This window comes from Tamandua tetradactyla, chromosome 18 (genome assembly GCF_023851605.1).
Source record: "Tamandua tetradactyla isolate mTamTet1 chromosome 18, mTamTet1.pri, whole genome shotgun sequence".
Taxonomy (NCBI): domain Eukaryota; kingdom Metazoa; phylum Chordata; class Mammalia; order Pilosa; family Myrmecophagidae; genus Tamandua; species Tamandua tetradactyla.
This window is the reverse complement of record NC_135344.1, coordinates 38020319-38036562: the sequence shown is the minus strand read 5'-3', so window position 1 is coordinate 38036562 and position 16244 is coordinate 38020319.

Sequence of the window (16244 nt, the reverse complement as noted above, 5' to 3'; positions counted from 1 at the left end):
GGCTCCTCTCAGGCCCCAGCCCACCCCCTCCCCAGCTTCTCCTCCTGGAGCCTGTAGACTGCAGTGGGGGTGGGAGGTTTGCTGGCTGCAGCTGTGGGGTCCTTAGTCTAAGGCCAAAGGCTCAGGAAAGCAGGTAGACTTTGTCAGCAATGTCGACCAAGGAGACACCACCCAGTGTCCCTCTACCCAGGACTGCTACCTGAGTCATTCTTCCAAGACATATGGGCACCTGCTGGTCCCACGTGGCTGGGTTTGTGCTATCCAGTGTGATGATGCAGGTGGCCTCCTATGGGCCATTTTCACAGAGGGTAGATGGAGAACAACCAGACTGAATGCCATCCACGCTGAATGGACTTATCTGATGGGATGAGGGGGATTCTCCTCTTTCAGAACAGCAGAGGCATCTTTATGGAGAGGCAGAGGACATACCTCCAGGATGGGATTTGAAGAAGGCTGGGATGGCCTCCTTCGCTGCTCTATGCTATGGATCAGCCCTGTACTGAAGGAAGTACAGGGCTAACCTGCTTGCATCTTTTTCTGTGGCTGCAGGGCCTGAGTTACAAGGGAAGTGACTTGCTCTGGGTCATCCAGGCAATGAGCAGCTTGACTAGGTCTAAAACTCAAGAACCCCACTTCCATCCCAGGGCTCTATCCACTACAGCACTTTACAGCAAATTCTCTTCTGAGGAGCTTTTTCAAATTTGTGAACAGGGACCTGGGAACCAAACTGTCGGAACACCAATCTCAGTTCTAACTAGGTAGTATTGTACAAGCTACTTATCCCCCTCATTGTCTCAGTTTCCTCATCTGTAAAGTGGGGATAATGATGGCACACCCTTCATAAGGTTATGAGCATTAAACTAATTGATACATGCAAAGTATTTAGAAAAAGTGCCTGGCAGAATGTAAGTGCTCAGTAAACAGTAGCTATTATTAGTATTATTGAGTGGGATTTTCTGAATTTCCAACTTGTTTTTATTATTAGATTATTTGTATGTATGTATGATCAGATATTCCAGTCTCTCCAGAAAGGAGGTTCATTTCTCTTACTTCCACTTTTGCATCCATCCCGCTTTTATTATTAAAAATCTAAGAGGCAAGTTCCAGTCTCTGGAAATGTCTGAAGTTCCCTTAATTGAGAGAGGAGAGGAAGAACTAAAGCCATTGACAGAAAACCTTGCAATGGCAGGAAGCTTGCCTTTTTTTTGCAAGCTCTCTCCAGTGACTGGTACAGCCCAACATGTGGTAGATTTTATCTGGTTGCAATATGTAGAGGAAGAGGGTGAGAAGCATCCACACCTAGGGGTGGTTTAGCTTGTTGGACTTTTCTGTGTGCCTGCCTCTAAGAGGGGCTCCTCTGAAAGAAGGAGGGTGTCTACATTCAGAGACTTGCCATTTCTACCTCTTTCCAGACTTGGGGAGCTAGGAAGCAAATCATGGGCCCAGGGAGATAAGCACTTAAGCAGGTGAAGGGAAAGTCCTAGTGGTAACTTCCCTGACCTCACATTTGCTAGCAGGCTGATGTGGCCTCTCTCCAGGTTGCCTTCCTCAGAAAGAAAGCTACCTAAGTCTCAGTTCAGGGCAGAGTCAATCACAGCCCCCAGGAGGCCATTTGCCACTTTAGTGCTGCCAAGGACAACTCAGAGGAAGGGAAGGTCAGAATAGGAAGAAATTGAGTGCCAGTTAGTCCAGTGGGGAGGGTAAGGGGGCTTGCCCATCACGTAGCTCATTATTTTACTCAATGAATCGGCCTATCTGGTATTTAAAAAAATTTCTAATACATGCAATTGGATTGGTGGTTGCAGCAGTTTGAGGCTGTCCAGACCTAGAAAAGTATAATCCATTCCCATGGGTGAGGACCCATTGTGAATAGGGTTTTAAAATGTGCCCCACCTTATTCAGGGCGGGTCTTAATCCTCTTACTGGAGTCATTATAAGAGAATAAAAGACACAGAGAAGACAGTAAAAGCCCCACAGAAGCTATGAGAGACAGAAGCTAAAAGAGAAACACACCAGAAGCGCAGAAAGGAAGCAACTGAAGCCAGAAGCTGGAAGTAATTGAAACCAGGGAGAAACGGGAGAGACCAGCAAATGTCACCATGTGCATTCCCATGTGACAGAGGAGTCCTGGATCACCAGCAGCCTTTTTTCAGGAAGAAGCTATTGTCCTGATGATGCCTTGATTTGGACATTTTCATCGCCTCAGAATTGTAAACTCATAAATTAATAAATTCCCATTATAAAAGCCAACCCATTTCTGGTGCACTGGATTTTGTCAGCTTTAGCAAACTACATCGATAGTGCATGTTCCAAAGAAACTGACTACTTGAGCACTTTTGAGGACTCAGCTTCAAGGTGTCCTTTCCTTAGGGGTTTCTAGAGCTGGAGGGCCCAAGTTTTATATTCTGCATGGTGCTTGACCCTCCTGGATCTTCAGAAATTTACATATATGGGAATTTTGAAATGCAGTGGAAGGAAACAAAACCAACAATGCCCCAGCCTCCTGCTCTGTGTGGACATGGACTTCACATGTGGCCTGAATGATTCTTTGCACCTGTGCTCAGCTTCTGCAGGCAGAGATGGCTTTACCTTCCCTTCCACCTCTTGAACTTTTTCCACCCTTCAAGAATCCTACACTGACTGATCTCTGCATTCCATTCTCTCCCCAAGGACTAGCTAGCAAAAGCTGCCATTTGTGGAGTGCTCACTCAACAGTCCCTACATTAGCCCTGGGTTTCCTCATTTAGGTTCCCAGAAGCCCATGGATGGGCATTCCCCAACCTGATGATGGGAAAACTGAGACTCAGAGAAGCTAAGGAATTTGAAGCCAGGCCCATCTAATTCCAAAGTCAGAGCTCAAACCACTGTGCTCTAATTCCTTCTCTAGCCCTGCGTACATACTGTCTGCACTAAAACTACTTAAAGTCATAACATGCTGGGCTTTGTGGGAATATAAAGAACTAGGAGAGCCACATCCTCTAGGTTCAGAAAACTTGAACTCTAGATAGTCAGGTAAGTATTTATTTACTCAAAAAAACAGGACACTCATGCACTTACAGCATGCTATCACCAGGAAGACATGGAGCATGGAGTATGTCCTCCAGGTGGTACCAAACTCTTAAAATTCACTGGTGGGCAAGTGTCTCTGCCCCACTGAAGTTCACAGTCCACTGAGGGAATCAGTCCTTAACGAACAGGTTTGCAAATGACTGTAAAATGTTAGGGAAGGTAAGATCTGGATTAGAAAGAATAACAGGGGACCTATTTTCTATTGGAGGGACCGAGAAGGCCTCCCTGCCAAAGTGTCACTTTAGTTGAGATTTGAAGGAGAAGCAAGAGCAGGCAAAATGTAAAGAGGTTGCAGCATGGGAAGGGGTGATTTCAGGTCAGACCCCTGAGGCAGAAAGGAGCAGGGGGCTTTAGAGAAACACACCTAAGGCAGCCGGCTGTGTGCCTCTTGCTTTCTTCATCCATTTTGGGTTTGTGGAGTCCTGGGCGTGGTAGATGGCTCCCTTCTCTCTCTGCCCTGCTTTATCACTAGTGCTCTTTTTCCACAGCTGCAACCTCAGCTCCGGCTCTGGCTTGTTCATTTCATCCTTTTGGTCATGGTGGTCGCGGCTGGACCACGGAACCACGGGCGCATGGGCGTGGCTCATCACCCTAAACAGGGTGCCCGGGGCTATTAGAGCCCTGCATCCAGGGCTCTGCTTTCATCTGTACTCCCCCTCCGCGGGAGCTAGGATCTGGGATGTCTGTAAAATTGTATACATTATTTCCTTTTTGATTAGGTGAATAAATAACTTGATTGAGACGCGCCTCTTTGGAGGGCGATGCTGGCAGGCTTCCAGCAGCACGATGCAGCTGGCTCCGGGCGCGCAGGAGGCGGCAACAAAGGCCCCGGGGACCAGCACGTTGTGGGGAGACTTTGGCCGGAGAAGACTGGCCAGAAACAGGGAAAGCAGTTTCTCCTTCCCTGTCCTTGAGAAGAAAGGTTCGCGTCTGGGCTGCCTTTCTGAACATTGCAAAGCCTGTCCCAGCCCCCTGCCCTCTTGGGGAACAAGCTTCAGCTGCAAGGAGGGGGCACAGGCTCGGGCAGCTTACCGCTGTTGTGAGACCCGGGTGAGCTCCTCTACCCTACCCAGGAGACCGTGGATGTGGGAGGGGTAGGCTGGGTTCCTGGGAAGATGCGGTTCAGGGAATGCAGTTTCTGGCATTTGGTCTGGTTTGCTCCCCATTGTCCTCTAAATTTAATTGTAAATATGAGTTGGGATTCCCAGCCCCTCCCACCACCTAAAAGTATGATAAGCTCAAGCCATCACCTCCAAATGATGCCTCTCACAGGGGGCAGTTTCACAGTGGGGAGAGATGGCAAGTGAATCCCTAAGTGATTTGGATCCAAACCCAACTCCTAGCCTCAAGTCTCTACTCTGGAGGCAGCGGAGGTGACCAGCCCTAAGTGTGGACGCTAAGCTTTACAGCAATCAGAAAGGACTTTCAATGCAAAATTGCTTTCCTTCCTGGTTACTATTCCACTACTAGAAAATTATCCCTTTAAGTTGGGTTAGTTAAGCTCAAAGTTATGATGACCTCAGGAATCCCCTGTTACTAGGTCCCTAGCCCAATTAACTCAATTTCAGCCGTTAAGTCCTTATTTGGTTAGATAATAGCTAATGACTGCCGTTTAGGATCAGTCTGCAGATCCTGGAGGAGAATTATACAAGGGATAGAAAGGATGTAAAATGATTGCTGCCATTTATGGAACTCCTTATGAGCTCAGGAAAGCCTATATGTCTTCCCATTTAATCTTCAGGATTTGAACCCAGCTGTGTGTGACAACAACCTCTGCCTTCTTACCACTCTACAAGCTGCCTCTGACTGAATGGGCTGGTGGGGAAACAAAGCTCTGCATGGGAAGGGTCAGCCCTGGAAAGCCTTCAAGAGAGCTGCTCTGGGTATCCAGACATCTAGGGTAGAAGGGAGGACAAGTCAAAGGTCCTTACATGGGCAGAAGAAATGGTTCAGGTTGGTGAATATCACTCAGCCCCAGTCAGCATGCTTGCTCTCAGGAAGGCTTCATTGAGTCCCAGGAAAGGCCAAATGCATAGCCGGATGCTGGGCTCCACAGCTGAGCTCATGGAAATGAGGGAATTACAAAGGGACTAGAGAATCTGATGCCCAGTTGAAGCGTATAGAGGCTGTGGGGCTATCTCTGTAGACACTCCCTACTCCAGCAGGGTTGAGCCCATGGTGGTTTCCATGTGACAGGAGACTTCTCACCAATATGACGCCTACCCACCATTGACCCTGACCTCCATGTTCTTCAAGTTCTCTGGCTCATCTTTGCTACCACTGACTCCCATCATCTCCTTTTGCTTGATAAATTCCTCCTTGTGCTTAGCAGTTCAGCTTGAAGATAGTCTCCTTGCTGATACATAACACGACTCCCATTTTTGTGTCCTCTTAGCATATGTGATAGTACCTATCATCCTGTTGTTGTCTCCTAGCATCTAGCATAGTGTCAAACATATAATAGTTCTTCCAGGAAGACTTTCCTTATCTTCCCCCCATCTCCCATTCTGGGTTGATTTTGTGCACTTCGTACCCTCCCATCACATCACCCACATATGGAATGTGGTGGGGATTGTCTGTTTATTTGTAGGCACCATCCAGTAGATCACAGCACTGGGAGACCTGGGCTCATGACTGTCTTGCCCATCAGCCGATTACAGAGGCCCAGCACGTGTCTAACACCTAGGAGGTGCTCAATAAATATATGTGGAGTGAATGAATGGACCATTCTAGGCTTCTGAAGACCAGTTTGGTCACAGACTTTGTATGGATTAGACCTCTTATCCCAGTAAATATCTTCTCTCAGTTTGGAACCCCTGCTGAGTACATTTGATCTGCAGTTGCCCACAGTTCCTCAAACCCAAAGTCCTCAACTGTGGCACTAGGAATTAACCCTTTCCTGTATAGTGGTTACCTTGTTCACTGGCTTATTGATAAATAGCTTTAGTAGTGTATGCAGTTTTTCCAGAAATATTGGGTTTTCTTCTTTGCATGGTAAAACAGAGCATCAGTAATAAATGGACTTTTTCTTTTTACTCTCAGAAAGAAAAAAGAGATATACTTTATCCTGTGGCAGGGTTGCACTCTGAAAAACTAGGAAATCTGTGAATGATGTCTTGGAAAAATCTCTGGTCCCAAGAATCAAGAGACCAGACTCACCTTGGGCAAATTCACAGAAGCAGTCTGAGTTTTCTAGTCTATTTAATAATTATTGCAAAAATATTAAAAATTGTTTCAATAAATACAACCTTTTAAAAGATTGTGAATTTTATTCATGTATTTTGTCTCATGTTTTCTGGACCTGGAAGGTAATTAGGGTAGTGGAATCATTCTTAATAAGGAGTTAAGACTAGCTGCTCTCTTAAATTGAGCGTAGCTTTAAGTTTCTAAGAAGTTTGAGTTTAGAAGTTCATACTCTTTGATCCCTGTGCAGGGTGTGTTTCCCAAGATGGGGCCAAGGACTCCCACATTCCCCAAACACATGAGTCTCAAATGACAAACTCATTCATATGGGATGGTAATAAAGAAAACCCCAGGGGGCTATTCTCCATAGACATTACTCCCTGACGGAGAAATTTCCTACACTCATGATGGTATGAGTCTTTTGGCAATTGGGTTTTCCTACTTTTCATAAGTCACAAGATGGAGCCAGCTGATCTCTTAAAGCAATCTTGCCTTGTGGTCCAAAGGCCCCAGCATGGGAACCTGGTGGGGTTCAATGGCAGCATTGAGGCTGAGATGTTCTAGACTGTTAGCTGAGTCTTGGGTAAGGGCCCAGTTCAAGCACTGTCAGGCATGTTATATCAATTACCACCACCGCCCCCATAGATAAGAAAAGGTGGGTGACTTATACTTCTTTGGAAATATAAGGCTAAGAGAGGTGTTGTGATTTACCCAAGGACCAGCAAAATTCAGTGGTTTAGGACACCTGAATCTGTAAGAGGGATCTGTCTTCTCTGAAAGTGCTTTTGAACTTTGACTACAAAAATTCGGCCTAAATATTGCATCACCTGTGTTTATGGTTTTGAGCTGACTGAAAACCCTACGGTTTAGTATGGAAAAAATTCTGGACAAGAAGGGAATAAACCAGTTAGCAAATTTCTTCATTCTGGGCCTCAGTTTCCTTGTTTGATCTAGAGCTGTGGTTCTCACTGTTTTATAGGAGAATCAACAGCATCCAAATCATGTGTGTCTGTGTTTGCAAAGGCTCCCCCAGACCTACTGAAACCGAATGTGAAAAGATGGGGCATGGAAGTCTGTACTCTAAACAAGCTTCCCCAGTGATTCTTAAGTAAACTCAAGCTCGACAACACAGGACCGGGTGATTTCTGAGCTTCTATCCAGAGATACCATTGCATGATTTTATGATTATAATTAATGCAGGGTCCACAGAGAACAATAGCTAGGAACAGAACTATCCTTTCAGCATCCTGAATATTCATTTCCCGCCTATGTATTCCAGTTCTATTTAGAATGGGGATGCATTTAAAAAAGCCAATTCTGGGAGGCTCTATAGTTCCCTCTAGGCTGTTCTGGAGCATGAAGCCCCTCATGGTGAGGTGAGAGGGGAGGAAAGCCTGCTCTGTGTTCTGAGGGAGAGAAAGAGTCCCTATAAACAGCAGTCCGGAATTATCCTCCAGCACCCGCGCTATTATAGAGAAGAGCTGACGCAGCAGAGTCCGGGGGATGCTGAGTGTCGCAGTGCAATAATCACTGAGGCAGGCAGGCTAAATGCAAAGAGAACATTTTCACAAACAGCACCTGTACTGAGCAGTCATCCACTATTTTTAGAGTTGCTGCAAATTGCAGAGGGACGTTTGCAGAGGCTCCCAAAGGGCACCAGTCAGGAGGAAGGTGGAGAGGTTCTGGCATGTTCTGTCTGATTCTTTAATGCCCTATAGAGTGAGTCATTGAAAACTTAGCCAGTCTGACTTATTTTGTTTGGGTTGTTTTGGTCGAGAATGGAGGGTGATGGAGGACAAAAGGGGGACAAGAGGGATCATTCTGATCTATTAGTGATGTTTTTGATGTTAGAACACAGATTTCAAAGTTAGAAGATTATGATTCCAGAAAATACAGGAACAGGCTGTTCTTTAGGACTTATTATGGAGCAGCCCACAGTAGGGAAAAAATGGCAAATACTTTAACTCAGACATTTCATCCAGCTGTAATAATGTCCTTTTACTTGGAAACATCACACCTTACATTCATGGACATGCTAACTCATATACTCGACTGCTGGGCATATTTTGGTTAAGTCAGGTTGGTTAGAACCTAGAGCTTGGAGAATGTGGTCCTTTGGAGAGATTATCAATGACACTTCAATTCCCATTTCCACATCAGAAATACTAGTCAGCATTTACTGAGGGCTTAAATAAACATTTCCAAGGGTGGGCCCATTGACAATTGGCTGAAAACATCAACTCCACACACAAGGGTGGAATGGAACTTCTGTAACATGTTGTGACATGTGAAATTTCCCATCAAAGAAAACACAATCGATCTGATAAATGTTAGGCATTTGTTTGACCTTTCTGGTATATTCATACCACTCCAGGTTAGCAAATGTCATTTTTGGATCAACCTCCTCCCCTTCTCCCACTGGCAATTAGGAAATTCTCCTATATCTTGCTCAGCATCTCAAGGAATTATGCATTGGACTATAATGAGTTATCTGGTCCAATCCTTTCCTTTTGTGGTTGAGAAAAAAAAAAGCCTGTTACAAGCTCTTTCTCAAACTCAGACAGCTATTTGTTTGCAGAGTTGGCTGAGGATCCTGGTTTCCTGATGCTCAGCCCAGTCTTTTTTCTATTATATCAGAGAACTTGAGACTCCTAGAGTTAGAAGAACAGTAAGAGTTATCCAATGAAACCCATTACCCTCAATGCTTGAATTGGTAAACCAGAGATCACTCAAACCTTTTTCGAATAATTGTTTTGAAACACGAAAATGGACAAGAGAGAGGGATGCAAATTGAAACAATTTTCTTTTCATTGTGCTTAATGTAAAAACAAAATAAACAAACAAAATTACCACCTGGCTGTATTCTAATGCATAGTGGTGCTGGGGTGTATAATTCAGAACTTGTGGGCTTCATAAAGCTGTTTTTACAGGGAAAACAAATTATGATAGGAACCAAGCTGTGATTTTTCTCTATGAATACTACGTATTTTCCTTAATGCATTCTAACTTAGGCAAACACTGTGAGACTCTTGGAATCATAACCTCAGTGAACTGATTATTAGCAGAACTACAAAATAAAATCTGTCCTTTCCATTGCCCACTCCCTTTCCCAATGAATGTTCCCTAAGTCTTGGGTTAGGCCTTTCCCTAGAAGCCATCCCCATGTTCAGGTTTGGAGTCTTGCTCTCAAGCAGCTGACATCCCCTTCCTTAAATTTTTTATCCATAAAGATTCAATAAATTTGAGAAAAGCAAAGGGAAAGGGAGTTTAAGAAGCCCAACTGCTATACCCATTCATATTTTTCTCTCATTCTTCTGCTTGTGTTTGCTTCTGCTGTGACCTTTTCAAATTCTGCTTTATATTAGGTTGAACCTTACAAAATTGTCATTTTTGTAGGTCAAATATAGTCAAATATTAGCAATTTTATAGGACTCAGCCTAATATTATAGGCATTGTCTTATGGGGAAGGAGGAGACCCCTATGGCCTCCAGGTACTTCCTTCTTCAGTGTGACGTTGCTATGCAGCCACCCACATAAATTAATAAGGTCCTTGTCTCAAAGGCCTTGCTTGCTAAGGGAGGTTCTGTGTACCAGTGTGAGCCTTTTCCCACTCTCCACCTCCCACCATCAAAGTACACGTGGTTTCTTGGGCTTTGCACTAATAGGCATTAAGAAAGTAGCAGGTTTTTCTTTCAGTTTTCATTGCTTTTCTCAGGTACGTCTGTTAAGGTACCCTTGGCACTCTGTGTGACATGCATGCCCTGGAGATTGCAAGTTTAATGGCAGTGGGGAGAAGGCCAAAAGAGGAAATGTGAAAGAGAAGTAATAATTCTGTGTTTTACACAGAGCACTGCACTTAGTGGGGTCTAGGCCCATCACTCACACTGGAGAAAGCTGCTTGAAGGTAGGTGTGGAGGTTTTCACACACGTATATCACTAGGAACATAACAGCCATTGAATCAGTCAAAGTCAAACAGTTTTGTCCTGGACCCTGAGTAGTGAAGCATAATGGCAGACAGAGGAGGCCCCATCTCCAGGCATGGTTCAAATCACACTTTGGAGGCAGCCACTGATTTCCTCTGCTTGCAAAGCCAGCTTTGGTCCAATTTTTGCTTCTTTTTACTCTTCTCTGCACCCAAGCAATCCACAACAATTACGTTAAGCCAGGTTCACGTCTCTAAGTTTGTCTTTAGTCCTCCCCAGGGGCTCTGAGAGGAAAGAAATCAAGAAGTCAGGAAAATGGGGGCCTTTTGAACTCCATCCTAGCTCACTCTTTCATGTTACACCCTCCTGGCTTTTGCAGGATGCAACCCAATTCTTTTTTCTCCCCCTATGCCGTTACCCTACCCCAAGCATTTCTTGGAACAAAGACTGGCGGCAAATGAAATTCCCTGTCTGGGCTGAGAAGAGAACACAATTAACTAGGGAAGGTTGTGAAATTTGTTTTTAAACACTATGAATATTTTATCTCCTAACCTTCACCTCTGCGACACACCCCGTCCAGCCACCCCCCGAACCCCCTTCAAGCAGGGCCTTTGCAAAGTAAAATATGACCTTTAGATTGAGACATTCTCTGTTGCAATCCGTTGGAATCTGTTTCAACACAGTAACTCGAGATCTATTTACTAAACTGTTTGGCACATTCAGCACGTCCTGGGGGAATTGTTGGCGGGACCCGCGGTGCGTTTTTCACTCTTCCCTGATGCATTACCAGACATAAGGTCATCCCAGTCTAGCAAAGATGGGTGCTGCACAGGGCTCATTACCTCGCAGCAAGCCAGCCAGATGAGGCCGGGGGATGTTTTCTTTTCATCATTCAAGCTTGAAAGGAAACTGTCAGCCTCCGCTTGCTCTTAAAACAATGAAAATTTAGGTGACAGCGCTCTCATTAGCTCAATGGAAATGAAGGTTTCTAGACACACACTTCTCTCCTTCACATACTAACAACTTGACCTCAAGAGGCATTCCAGGAGCCAAGGCTAGGGGTTGGGGTACACTTCTGGGGGGAAGGGTGGGAACTAAATCCATGACACCCACCTCTTCTTCAGGCCAGAAACATTCAAGATGCAGCTTCTGAGCAGGGAAAAGTGGATAGAGTTTAGATAGAAACGCACTTTCCAGGCTCCCCTTTGCAGGTAAATACACTCTCTAGGAGAAACTCAAGCAAAAATGCCAAGATCCTATTGCCTAGACTTATCAGAGCAGAATTTCTAATGTAAAAGGGTTTGGTTAATATTTGATGAACCATTTGGATAATGTGCAGAATTATAGGAGCCCTAACAATTGCTTACATTTGTATAACGCTATGTTCTAGGGCATCCACGTATATTATTTCCTCATTTGATCCTTGTAGCAGCTGGGTTTAATAGCCTTGGTAGGTACACAGTCTCTGCTTTTTAATAAAATCTTAGGAAGATTAGAACTGAAAGTGACCTTAGTTATCAGTTTGATCAGTGGATGCTAAATATGGATGCATACCGAATTATCAGGGGAGCTGATTTCAAAACCTACACGCCTGTGCCACCCTCTCAGTTCCCCAACTGCTTGCTGCCCCCAACACATACAAAATCAGAATCAGTAGACATGAATGATTTCTTTTAGAAAACAAGCATACATAGCTCTTAGGAAGTTCCACAAGTGATTCCAAAGCACATCCCTACTTTACACCACTGCCCCCTACATTCACCTCTTCTTTGTCCAGCAGAGAGGCCAACAATTAAAGCAGTGATGTGAGTACCCAGAGGCTCACAGGGCAGAGCCTGCATTTGAACCCAGGCCTCCTGACACCTAGTCAGGTAGTCTGTCTTTTATACCTTCCTACCATCTTTCAGAATTAACAAGGGGTCTGCCAAGATGATGCTGTTCATTTTGAACCATTTTCTTTTTGCTTGCCAAAGGGAAAATGCAAAGAGATGCTCTATCCACAATATACCTGACTAGAATGAAGTTCCAGACACCACACTTTTCTATTACAGGCATTGCCACCCAAATGCATGTTCCCAATAGGTTTTGCTCCCCAGTCTTAAGATTTGGCTCAGATCCTTATGTATAGCGCCTCCCCCTTTCTCTCAATGGGACTTAATTTTGAATTCTCTGCATCTTCCCCAAACTAGAGGAACATATCATTGAATTTGGGGATCATATCATCAATAATCTAAAATATCTGTAAAACCACTGATGAAGAAGAGAAAGGATTCCAGGCAGAAAATGAGTTATATTAGGGAGAGGGGAAAATGGTCTATTCCCAAACTTCTCTGTCCCTCTGCCAAACCCCTTTCTAGGAACCACCCCACCCCACCCCACCTCACCCCCACCTCCCTCACATGCCCAGAAAGGAGGGGATCATCAGACTACTCAGATCCAAGGCCCTTCATTGGGTCATGTTTTACTAGTGAGCAGAGTCAGTGTGTTTGAACGAGCCAAGCTCTTGTCCTTGTACTTCTTGGACCCTAACACTATGAGTTGAAAGCAAATGAGACACACCTCATTCTGGAGGCATTGCTGGTTCGATCAGAAGGCCTAGGGCAGGCTCAGCAAACTTTCCTACCCTTAGTTCATGTCCAGGTGCAGGAAGCATCACTTAGGCTTCTCTCCTAAACCACATTTTCCAGTCTAGATTTTAGTAGAGGGTCTCACACAGAGGGAGTTGGTGGAGTGCAGGGATGTATAGTTGGTTTTCCTTACAGCTCTTGGCATAGGAAGACTTTGTTTCCCACTTTTCTATTTGCACTTTATTTGTATAGTTCTCTCGTTAGGAAATCCTGGATGGAAGTGAGAGTAGAGGGGTACCCAGTCCTACTCTTAGTAAAAGATGCTCCATGCAAAATGTTACTGATTTGAGCAAGTTTCTAAGCATCGCGATTTTCTACTATGAGCTGTCCTACCTACATGGTAGCATCCATAATGTAATTAATGTATATCTTTACCGCCAAAGAATGTGCATTTGGAGTTCTTTTGCCAGTAATAAGGGTGTGTTTGTTCTAAGATATCTAACCTCTGTACTTTTTTCATGTCATTGGTTGAGCATAGCTACCTAAGTTACAGGACTGGAGGGAGAAAAGAATTAATGAATTCAGAGAGAACCTGAATTCATTCTAAGCTATAGAAGTATTATGGCATCCACATTTTCTGAATTAAAAATGAAAGTGTATTTTGATAAATATCAAGTTTGTATAGGGGTAACCAAGGAGAATGTTGAAAACAGTCTGCCCAGAAAATTAAGCAGGTGTGGTCATTATAATTGTCTTAGCAACTGAAAGAACAACGTGAGGGGGAAAGTTTCTCCATAAGGATCCCTGCCCCTCTTTTGAAGCAGAGGTTCTAGAACTTTGTGTTCCCTCTGCTCTTCATTCTCCCTTCTTCTTGTGTCTAATTTTTTTTAACTCTTTATACCTGCTTGTTCTGTGAAGGAGAGTGTCTTTGCTTCCTGAAGGTGCCCATGTCTGCACAGAAGAAGTGGACTGTGGCCCTCAGGAAGCCGCCTGGGGCCTAGGTAGGATGTCTGTGTGTGAGTCGTCTCTCAAGCTTGTAGGCATTCCGCCCTGTTATTGCTCAACATTGACCACAGGACCTGAAAGCAGGATGATGGCAATGCTTTGAAAACCAGAACAGGACTAAAATCAGCCCTGTCAGCACCTTTGCAGGGCTTAAGTTGGACTGAGGTTATGCCCTGATACGGCTGCCTTTGGGTTCAGATAACAGAACCCAGTATTGATATTCATGAAGTCTCAGTAATTCCCTTAGGAGTCATGCCAACTTCTTGGAGGGGTTTTTGGACATCCTGAAGTCGTCGCATAATAAAAGGTTTACATCTGTAATTGGGTCATGAATAAATCCCAAGAAAATCTCCTTCTTCTTGCCTTACCCTAACTGTTGGGTTTCATGTTATGTAAGAAGCACATGGCTAACACTAAAGATGGAAAGCTACTGAAGGCTGATGGTAGAGCATTAGTGGAGGGGAGCAACTGGTTTTTATGAAAAGCAAAGGAATTATGGAAAGCACATTGCAAGTCCTGTTATTTTTCTTATAATATGTTCCAAACCCAAACAAACTTGAATAAAGTATGTGTGCAAAAGCAAACCTTAAACCATTTTTGTGAATCCCACCCTAGATTTCACATTTCTCCAGTGAGGCTCACATTCCTTTATTCAGATTCCAAAAGTAGAGATAATTTGTTCCAAATGTTTCCGAAGCCGACCAGCAGAAGGGTCTAACGATTTTTCCAGAGCTGGAGAAAACTGTGAAATCTACACTCTAATGGAGCATTCAAAGTGAAAGAAAAAAAGAGACAAGCAGGGGGGAAAAGGAAAAGAAATGTTTTGATGATCTATTTGTTTATTTTGTTACAGTTATGGCTCCTTGAGAAGGTCTGGGGAGCCATGTTGATTGCCAATATCTAATTTCGTTTGGCAAGGTAGCATTTCTTTTGTATTATGGAGCAGATTATGATGGGGAAAGCAGCCATGCAATTACACATTTCATGCAAGATAGTGAGCAAGCTCGTTGCAAAGAGACTAAGCTTGAGGCTCCTTGGGGATGACATGTGCACATATATAGTTGTCTATGCTGGTGGCACCCAAGCCTCTACAAAGACCCCCTTCCTCCACCCTGACAGCTTCAGATAACCATCAGTTTGCAGACAACTCCCCCGACTGGTGGAAAAGACTGTGTCCCAATGTGGCTTCCATTGAGAAACACATTTGGGTGCTGGGGACCAAAGCTGGTGACTGATAGCTGAGTGATTTCTAAGGAGAGGGTAGGTTAATAGATGCGGATTTGGTGAAAAAGCAGATAGAATGTGATATGGGACATACTTTTCTTCTTTCAATTTGTACAAAGTCAAAGAAAACTTAGATAAACTCAATTAAGCAGACAGTTTAGATTTTAAGTTGTCATAGATTATAATATACAGTAAGACTTATGACATTACTATTTATTATCATCATCATCATCATTATTGTCACAATTTATTGAGGTTATACACACAGTGATAAGTGCTTTATATATAGTATTTCCCTTAACCTTCATAACAACTCTTCAAAGAGGAAATGACTATCTCATTCTACAAATTAGGGAAGAGAGGCTCAACAAATTATATAGTTTTGGAGTTCAGTGACTGAAGCTGGGCCAGATCCAGCTTAGGTTGATGAATTTTTGTGTAGGAGCTGAGACCTTGAAAATAAACAAAGTTGATGTCATAGCCAGTTCACTGGGGTCAAGCAAGGGGCCAGTGATGCCGAAGTCATGATTATGACTCCTTGTATTTGTGTTGCATCAAGACAAACTCTTCTTTGGCTTCCAACTGCATCCCTAAGCCTGGCCAGCTGGGCTTGAAATTGTGCAATTGGTCACAGGCAAAAGAGTATCAGTGGCTTGAGGAAAATTCATCACCAAGCTCAAAGCTGCATTTCAGGGCACATGGCCTCCTGATGAGAGGCTGGGAACAACATTTCTGTGTCTGAGTGATGATAGTGCATAGATGTTGGGATCTGAGAAGGGATAGACATGGAATATTAGCCATGGCCCATTTTTGTGAGTGATGGGGGATTTACAGGATGAGGCAGAATGCCCACCTACCCTGAGTAGGACACAGGAACACAGATATGGACTACATGAATGGTGGCACACAAACCCTTTCAAGCTCTGTACCCAAAATGTGAGGTCATGGATGTGATGGGACTAGATAAGTCTCTTCTCTCCCACCCAGAGCTATCATTTATCACTCACCCTCAGACCCCCAAGCAGCCTCTCCACCAAGCCATTCCCAATTATAGGAGAAAGAGTGTTTTGTGTTTGAAGACCCCAGCTCAAATCTTTTACTGCCACTTGCTAGCTAGAGAGATGATCTTTCTGAGCCTCCAGTCCCTGAGCTAGAAGTTGGGGATAACCTCTGCCTTGTTGAACTCACATGATCATTGTGAGGATAAAATTACTCACACAACACAGAAGTGCTTCATATATTATAAAAACACAAGAGAGTATTTAATTGAAA